Genomic DNA, 10,089 nt, shown 5'->3' on the forward strand with positions numbered 1-10,089 from the left:
AATGAGGGGACCAGAGTCAAATCGTGCGATTAACTGTAACTAAAACTTGATTTTTGAATAAATGTGAGGTGTGAAGCCTTTGATATAGGCTACTGAACAAAAGCTGACTGTTAAAATTGAGCATTATGGAAATCTGATGGACCCACGCTTTAACTCTCACAGTTTGGGTGAATAAAATAAATAAATAAATAAAATGGAGAGGAACGAGTATGTTAAACGTGTGGGTCCAACTTGTTAAAAGAAGCATGCCGTTTACTTGTGCCCTGGGCAGTTGGCCTGAGTAAACTGCAGGTGCTCCAAGGCAAAAAATTTCCCATGGGTATCCATTTGTGTTCTGTGGAACCATTTGTCTCTATACGTCAGCTCTCGCAGTTATTAAGAGGTAGCCCAGACACATGCTCATGTCCACATGTCCAATGTAAACTCGCGAAGAGCGCTTGGAGGCCAATACTACTAATGGACTGGGAATGGAATCACAGGTATTTATTCAATACTATTATTATTTAACGTTTCAATTAAACGTATAATGTAATGTTTGTTTTTAATTGTAGGGTACGCTGTATCCCGTTATTAATACATACACTGTCATAGTGTATGCAATGTGTTAATTATTAATCACATTGGTTAACAACGTCAAAATAATAATATTAATAATAATGTTTACATAATTTATTTACTGTGTATGTTGTTGGCGTGTGAAGTGTATTATATGGAGATATCTATATGGTAGATTAGTGTCAACAATATTTTTCAATCCCCAATGAATTTCCTAATTAATTCAATTAAATCTTAACTTATCGACATAATCAAACCTTTCCACGTATTACCGCCTCATTAAACGCGTATTTCTACTATCTAGGGCGCAGGACTAAAACCGTGTAATCCCATTATACTCGTTAGAAAGTCAAATGTTAGCAAATCAGACTTGATCAAGACAAAGTACGCCAAACGTCTTCTTGCGATTTCAACTAGTCTATTTACCCGTGGTAACATTCGATTTGATTAGGGGAGGAGGACAGAGACAAAAAATACTGCTATCATTGTATTTTGGCAACTCATTCTACTCAAAGAGTGTGTTTTCAAAGCAGGCACAGTACAAAACCCTTAAAGCATCTTTTGGAATTGCGCCGATGGAGCGTAAGAAAAAGGCTGATGCACTGAATCTTTTGAGGGTTCTATTTAGTCACTTTGGGGTTTTGGCTTGGCAAAGCTTAAATGCACCCATTTATGCTTGTCAGGTTAATACCCATTATTATGTTTTCCAAAGACCCAGAGACCCTTATGAAAATTCACCATGTGTTAAAACAGTCCGCAACTGTGGATACTCATGGATGGGAAATGGTATTGTGTGGCGTTCTAATCACGTATAAAAATGCACAAGTGATATTGTAGTACAGTGCGAACAATTCTCAGTTTGAAATGTTGAGATTGCATGGCTAAATAGTTCAGTTACTTTTAATCATATCAAACGAATGAATAAATGAACAAACAACCGGAATTATCAAATTAATTTGAAGTTTTGCCTGTGTGCGTCAAAGCAGCAAGCATTATTTGTTAAGGAAAACTTTAGGAAAAAATCTAGCAAATCTGCCATCGCCACCATCATCATATATTTTAAGCTCCTTATGCATAGTCCATACCTAAATATCAAGAAAAGTGAAATGAGTCTGCTTGGTTTATAACTATCAATGTCATCTTTTAATATCCTACAATCCGCACTAAGCCTAAATTAGTTATGGGAACAACGCCTATCAAGATTCTCATAAGCTTTAAATCTGCTCATATTCGGATTATCACCGTCCAAAAATATGGAGGATAAGGCTGCAAATCTTTGAGTCTTCCGCGTTTTCATTAGTGAATGGCTTCATTGGCATTGGGGTGCCAGCTGCCAGCATGAACAAACACCAGTTGATTCCCTTTACCAAATCCCCGATACCCAAGACTTTTAAAGCCTTCTAAATCCCCCAAGTCGCCTCTGGGGGTACAGTGATCCTCAACAACAAACACTATTTGTTCAAAAAATATTACCTCTGGAAGGCACAGGTGCGTGGGCTAACAGGTGCTTGAATCTGGATGAGAAAGACAGGCTCATCAAGCACCCCGGGTAAAGAGGGAATTTGTTGCCAAAGTACAGACTGTCCGTGCATGTGCCCCAAGTTTTTACACGGTGCCGAGGCTTCAGGCAATTGCAATGATATCACTGTTGCTAGGATCGCGTCCGTCTTTAACATATCCGTCGCTGTCGAGTTTCTCGTCGATGCGCGTGGTATTTCAAACTTGCTCTTTTTGTGCGTCTGGGTCCTGGACAGCAGCTGCTTAAAACAAGCAAAGAGAGAGGCCCGTCTCCGTCTACAACGTCTCCAAGACGTGTTGGCATGGTTTTCTTGTCTTTAATGTACCATTGCCCTTTGTCTTTGCACAATATGGGAACAGTAAAGCATGACGTGTGTTATAATAAAACAGAATTTCAATTATACACTCAGTGCTTCAATGCGAGCCAGCAAACAGATTTGTTTAGCCCTCCAAGTCCACGGACAACAGACGCATTGCCGTGCCTTGATCAAGCCATTCAATTTATGTCCACCAATTTTTCACGTACAGAAAAAGGACTGAAGCGCTGCCTCCAAAGGACATCGCTGTCCTTGCCATCACCTGGCGTTTAGAACAGTTTATCTGAGAGAGAAAGGTAATATAAAGTGATTCCGTTAACGTAAGGCCCACACCATCCCGCTCCATTGCTTTCTCTTGTTAATAACTCATTACCCGGATTTAACAAATCCTCCATTACATATGCTTGGTGTCTCCGTATTTTTATCCGTACGATTAAGCAGATGTTACGATTGAAAACTGAAAAGTCCACAAAGAGCCGTCAGAGATACATTTACGACCAATAAAAAGACTTCAACCTGCTCTATTTCAGCCATTGTGTCGTTTTTTAATAATTAAGGTTAATAAAAATAGGTTTGACAATTGTGAATGTTTGGACCACAGGTCCGGAGTGACATGATGAATGATGTGCTTGATTTTTGCCAAGCTTGAGAGCCCTCCTCTTGGACCTTCGAGCAGAAAGAAAATATTGTAATGTCTTTAATTAGCGGCATTACTTTCATTCAGAACAAAGCCGGGTGATGAAAAGCTTATGTTGAACTGAAACACACTGCGTGGTGGCTGCAATGCCTCAGAAAAGAAAGAGCGAGTCAATGCCCAGGCGCGCTTTGGTTTGTGCGCATCGAAGTCAAATAAAGGGAACCTTTCCAACTTTTAAAAGACCACGTTTTACCTTTATTATTGCCTTTGCGGCTGTATCCATTAAGCATATGGTGTGAAAGCAGCAGCCTTTGTACTGACGAAACCCTCGACACGGCAACCGGTGTCTATTGCGAATCATTGAACTTTTTAGCAGCCAAACAGAACCCACGGTAACAAGTGCACAAAAGTGCGCACGCGTGCAGGATTTTTAAGAAAAGTAAAATATTGTTCAATTAAGCATACAAAGACTGACTGCATTAAGCATAAAAAGACAGATTGACCCCCTCAACTCCTCAGTTTTCTTTCTAACAAAAGATGCCATCTCGTTCCAGAAAAAATACTGTTATGCCATGACATTGGACCTGGGAAAAACATCACCAAGGCAAGCTGAGTTTTTGCGAAAGGAACGCATGGGATACAAGAGCCAAATGGGATGCTGGCAGGGATTGCTCGTTTGAAGGTGGACTCCCACTCATCACATACCAACCAGTTAATTGCTTTTAAAAGTAGGCAATTACTAAAAAGTGGTAAAACGGGCAAACATGATTTAATCCTAAACTCGTAACACTTCACGACTAGCAACAATAGTTGTCTCTGGTGCGTTATAATAACAATTCAGGGGTGCGTTTCCCAAAAGCATCATTAGCGAACTATGGTCGCAAGTTTAATCGATAACAACATAGTTCGGCGAATTAGTGTAGCGCAAAGGTGTGTAGTTAGAACTGCAGCTCTTTACCTGTGGTTAGAAGCATATATCCTTGTTAGTTAGTAGTGTCGACGTCATTGATTTCGCCGCGGCTGTGGGGTGTTCTATTCAGACTTATCACCTTGTCACTATGTCCTATTCCATTCAAAGGCTTCATCATCCACTCTGATAGCTTTGAAAGGCTTGAAGTTGTGATGTTTAAAAGTAATTTTTATTTGAAATTCAGTTTGAAACGATAGTGCACTCCGAAGTCATTTATGACGTTTGGAACACAAAATTGGCTTCGTTTTCGCGGAATAAAATAAGAGTTATTTTATTATTTACTAGAGAATATCTTTGTTACAACATTTTCTAAAGATACATTTCACATAGCCCTATATGTAAAACACAATATGCATGTTAATGGTTTTCACTGACATAAAAAATTATCTGTACTGTACACATACTATGCAACATATCTGCAGTACTTTGAGTATAGTGTCAGAAAAGCGCCATGTACTATGTGTTAAATGCATCCATTTAAATTTTTTTAAATTTTACACTGTCATATACACTCACCTAAAGGATTATTAGGAACACCATACTAATACTATGTTTGACCCCCTTTCGCCTTCAGAACTGCCTTAATTCTATGTGGCATTGATTCAACAAGGTGCTGAAAGCATTCTTTAAAAACGTTGGCCCATATTGATAGGATAGCATCTTGCAGTTGATGGAGATTTGTGGGATGCACATCCAGGGCACGAAGCTCCCGTTCCACCACATCCCAAAGATGCTCTATTGGGTTGAGATCTGGTGACTGTGGGGGCCATTTTAGTACAGTGAACTCATTGTCATGTTCAAGAAACCAATTTGAAATGATTCGAGCTTTGTGACATGGTGCATTATCCTGCTGGAAGTAGCCATCAGAGGATGGGTACATGGTGGCCATAAAGGGATGGACATGGTCAGAAACAATGCTCAGGTAGGCCATGTCATTTAAACGATGCCCAATTGGCACTAAGGGGCCTAAAGTGTGCCAAAAAAACATCCCCCACACCATTACACCACCAGCCTGCACAGTGGTAACAAGGCATGATGGATCCATGTTCTCATTCTGTTTACGCCAAATTCTGACTCTACCATCTGAATGTCTCAACAGAAATCGAGACTCATCAGACCAGGCACCATTTTTCCAGTCTTCAACTGTCCAATTTTGGTGAGCTCTTGCAAATTGTAGCCTCTTTTTCCTATTTGTAGTGGAGATGAGTGGTACCCGGTGGGGTCTTCTGCTGTTGTAGCCCATCCGCCTCAAGCTTGTGCGTGTTGTGGCTTCACAAATGCTTTGCTGCATACCTCGGTTGTAACGAGTGATTATTTCAGTCAAAGTTGCTCTTCTATCAGCTTGAATCAGTCGGCCCATTCTCCTCTGACCTCTAGCATCAACAAGGCATTTTTGCCCACAGGACTGCCGCATACTGGATGTTTTTCCCTTTTCACACCATTCTTTGTAAACCCTAGAAATGGTTGTGCGTGAAAATCCCAGTAACTAAGCAGATTGTGAAATACTCAGACCGGCCCGTCTGGCACCAACAACCATGCCACCCGTCTGGCACCAACAACCATGCCACGCTCAAAATTGCTTAAATCACCTTTCTTTCCCATTCTGACATTCAGTTTGGAGTTCAGGAGTTTGTCTTGACCAGGACCACACCCCTGAATGCATTGAAGCAACTGCCATGTGATTGGTTGATTAGATAATTGCATTAATGAGAAATTGAACAGGTGTTCCTAATAATCCTTTAGGTGAGTGTATGTAAAACATAATTTACCAAATCAGTGTAATTTTAAATATGCCCAAATAAATGAACAATTGTAGAAATATACATGGCCATATATCTGATTTCTGTAAGGGATAACATGTCTAAGTGGTTTTGTGTTTATTGTGAGGTGTTCACAGACGTAAAATACAATATGATATGGAAAATTCTCAATAGGCTTTGTTATGGAAAACATATGTATGCTTCTTGTTTGCAGAAGTCTTTCAATTAATGTTTGCAGGGGGAAACATAGACTAAGGTAGGAAATAACACAAAATGTTTATTACAAGTTATGCCAGTCAGATGAATAGAAAATACATGAACCAACAAACATGTTCTGAATTCAATGTTCTCAGACATCTGCTCCTGCATGGTGCATTCTGCCTTGATGTGGGTTCAGTGGATCATCATCATCAGTAGAAGCAGCATCTTCATCATCACCAGCATGACCCCCTCTTCCTCCTCAAGTTGATTTCTGTGACTGCAATGTTGTGACTGGATTTTTTTTAGGAGTTTTGGGGAAAATCAGTGTGGTGTTCATAAGTTTTATCAGCAAAGATGTTACTGCTTTCACAATCTTGCTGACCTAATACTTGCTGAGCCAAAGGCCATCACCAACCACCTCCATAAAACTTCCCACAGCACTAAGAACTGCACTGCTGGACTTAAGGCATAGTTTCTTCTTGTGGCCATCTGAAGGTGTGGTTTCACAACCTGCAGCAATTCAAATCTTGGTCCTTGGAATCCAGAATTGTCTTATGATATCATCATCAGATAGAGGGACAAGTGGGTAGAAATGTGTCCTTATCTAAGTATTTATATACACTACCTGACTTCTGCATCGCCTTCTTTGCTCAAGCTGTAGGATTCTTTGTAAAGCCATTGTTGAGCATTTCATACACACATGTATACTGTATATGTTAGGAGAGTCATTAATACATCTGCTACTGATGCACCTGAGGAATGAATAGAAACACCTTGGTGGCCAATAATCATTGTTTCATCAATGATTTGTGACGGTAATAGGGCACAACTTAATTTATCAAATTATTGCATTCATCTGTTAATGGGTATTTGGTTTTAAAATAGGCTTCTTTCATATAAATAGGTTTTTTCTTTCTTCATTTTTTCATAGTTTTTATGCTCTTGCTTGAGAAAAGTAAGGCCTCTCTTTAGAATTGTCTGAGTATTTAAATAAAGGATGTTCTGTGTCATGTTTAGCTTATATTATCATGGCAAGTATCTTATGTATTGAGAAAATCTTTACATATCCAGCTATAATGCCTTGTCCACACTAATACATTTTCGTTTCAAAACGCATCTTTTTCTCTCCGTTTTGGCTTTCCGTCCACACTGAGACAGCATTTTTGTGACATTGATCTATCCAACCAAAACAATCAAGATGGCAGCCCGTGTTATAGCGGCACTGTTGTAACTGATACTTACTTTGATAGCATTGTTAAAAAATAAATGTTACTTTGTACAACCATCATATTGCGTTCCTTCAAAGGCGAAGGGAAGTTTACTTGGAATTGGTGTCCGGCGACAGAACACGAGGACAATTGCTTTTAAGACCGTACATGCTATGGGGATTTTCAGCATGCGCAGTAACATGTTTTAAGCGTTTTCATATGTTTCAGTGTGGAAGAGCAACTTTTAGAAAATGCTTGAAAATGCTAGTGTGGACAGAGAGCGTTTTGAAACAAAAACACCATTTTCAAATGTATCCTGATGAATGTAGTTCTCTCTCTGCCTTAGTTACTTGAATGTTGTGTATGTGATGGTGGGTCATCACCATTGCAAAACAATAAAGGTTTGTATTTCATACCATACATACGATTTTTAATAACACTTACAGTATATAATTTATTACTGACCTTATTCTGGTAGTTGATAATGAAGTAATGACGTTGCATGACATGATTCACAAAATAATTGCTTGAAGCAGTCCTCAGATGCCATGTTCGCTATTTACAGCAGCGTCAAGGAGAAATAACGTTGCTATGGAGCTGCTTACTGACCAAACAGTTTGTATACTTTAGAAGAGTACGCCACTTACAACATGCATATTAACATAAATGTCTATTTTGTGACTTAAGCAGTTTTTTCACAATAAACGACCTTATGTCCATGTAAATGAGCTGTTATAATTTGATATCCAATCAATCTCAGCAGAATTTATTACTCCACCCCCTGAGTAAGGTCATTAATGTGACCTCAACAATGTTGAACCAACGTGGTTCAAACGATGGATGTGCGACATAGTTACTAGGGTTTCGGGAAACATCATGACTAGTTACTTAGTTTCTCTAACGGATCATCATACTATGGTGGTTAAGCAGTGAGGTACATAGTTGTATGGGAAATGCTCAGAAGATTGGCCACCCTACATCAGGGACAGCTGGCTTTGCTTGGCCATGGAACCCCATACCACCCATGGTGGACCATACACAACGACACTGACCTTACCACGGGGAATCCAAAATATGCCTTTGAATGAATTAGCCTCAAAGACGTTTTGCTATGATCATTGTTCACAACAGAATGAACTGAATATCGTTCTTAATATGAGAGGCATTGTATCCAGCTTTTGCATGCCCCAAATAAAATATTACTGCTCCTCTATTCAAACTCTCGTATTTCAAGGCAGGCTTGTTGTTACCGTATGCAGTTTCGTGTCAGTGCTAAGCTATCCAGACCCTGCCTGCCACTTCATGACAATGCCCGGGTCCCAAACTTTTATTGATGTTCTTTGTTTTGTACAAACTTTTGGTGATGGTTTGCTATATGCTAACATTTCTATACACTTTTTTCAGCTTGCAATAGGCTAGATTTGGGAGTTTCAACAAGGTTTTTTTTAAGTAAATTAGATTACTTTTTTAAAACAAATGCAATAACAATAGCCTAGTTGTAATAGAAGTATAGCCTATATCTTATTAACATGTTCTGATTTAGAATAATATAGTAAAATCTCATTTGAATTTTAAGCTGACTTTATTTATATTATAGGCTACCTGTATGTTTATGTATGGTTCTTTTGAAACAAATGCATTAGGTTTGCTTATGTAGTTTTTTTTTCTAACAGCAACTTGTGTCCCAATGTCCAGACTCATCGGTTTGCTTCACACTGATAATTAATCCAATCTTCCATAGAGACAGAAAAGGCATGGCTAAAATGTGATAAATTACAAATATGCTAATTTCTTTCAGTGGAGTTGTAAGTGTCTCTATCTGAAAGTGAATAAGACCTTGCAGTCAGTCTGCACGCACACAGGGAACTCTGGAACCCAGGGCATGGATCAAAGCACCCCATTCTTTTTCATCCCTGGTATTCTCCCATAAACGATTTCGATACAATATGTTTCCATAATGCACGTCATGTGCCTGGGACGCAGAACTCATTGCATCTTAGCTCAATGAGTCGACTGCCTTTTGTTCGAAAGGATGGACTTGAGAATGTTTTTTCCCCTAGTTGCCAGGTTTCTAACGTGTAAAAGCATGCATCATTTTTCACTAGGTCTTGTTTTAATATTCACAAAAGCAAATCTATGAAACAGACCTTTCACTTGTTCACTGGCATGAACCTCACTACTGTCCAACTGATTTCTCCTATAAGCATGTCTCAGCAGAAAGGTATTTGCAACATAAATGCAGTTGTAAGTTACTTCGCACAAATAAATGAAAAATCAACAAATTTATTTTAGAGAAAAGATGTTGCGCTTTATGTCATTAATTAATTATTTATTTCTGTGTAACTGAAAAGAAAATACATTATTTAAAAAAATAATAATAATTTGGGAACAACAAAAGAGGAAATGTCTAATAGTGCAATTTAAAAAAAATATTGTAAAAAATCATTTTAATTTTGATATATACACTTTTAAAAATTATTTTGTATGTCTCTTAAAGTTAATTCAGTATTAATAAAGTACCCATGACAACCTCAGCACTCAGTAAAACTTTCAATTTTGTGTACCTCAATTGAATCCCGGTTTTGAATTAAATTATAGCTGTGGCAGTGGGGAAACTAAAAGAATAAAACTGCAGCTCAGTGAGACTTGACCATACGTTTAGAATGATTGGCTGAAATGACCTTGGGCCAGAGCTGGGAAAGCTTTCAGGCCAGATGCCCATTAACCCTCTATGGTGAAACTCTGCTGTAATCCAACATACCAGCCGTCACCATTTATCCACCAACCAATTAAACTAATTAATTTCTGGAGTTCAGCTAAAAATGCACTATGTTGTTTTACAACCTTATCCTGAAAATAGCAAACATCTTTAGTGCAATACCCCCTCCTGGGATTGTTTTAACTAATGACCATATATATATAT

At 38.6% G+C, this 10,089-nt stretch overlaps 1 long non-coding RNA gene across 1 annotated transcript; it reads left to right on the forward strand.

Moving 5' to 3' along the window:
• The first annotated feature begins 390 nt into the window (after positions 1–390).
• On the forward strand, positions 391–7,832 carry LOC127649547 (uncharacterized). Its single transcript, XR_007971302.1, has 4 exons — positions 391–479; positions 3,582–3,709; positions 5,972–6,013; positions 6,111–7,832. It is a non-coding gene; the product is annotated as an uncharacterized LOC127649547 (long non-coding RNA).
• Positions 7,833–10,089: the final 2,257 nt, after the last annotated feature.

This window comes from Xyrauchen texanus, chromosome 9, assembly GCF_025860055.1.
Source record: "Xyrauchen texanus isolate HMW12.3.18 chromosome 9, RBS_HiC_50CHRs, whole genome shotgun sequence".
NCBI lineage: Eukaryota > Metazoa > Chordata > Actinopteri > Cypriniformes > Catostomidae > Xyrauchen > Xyrauchen texanus.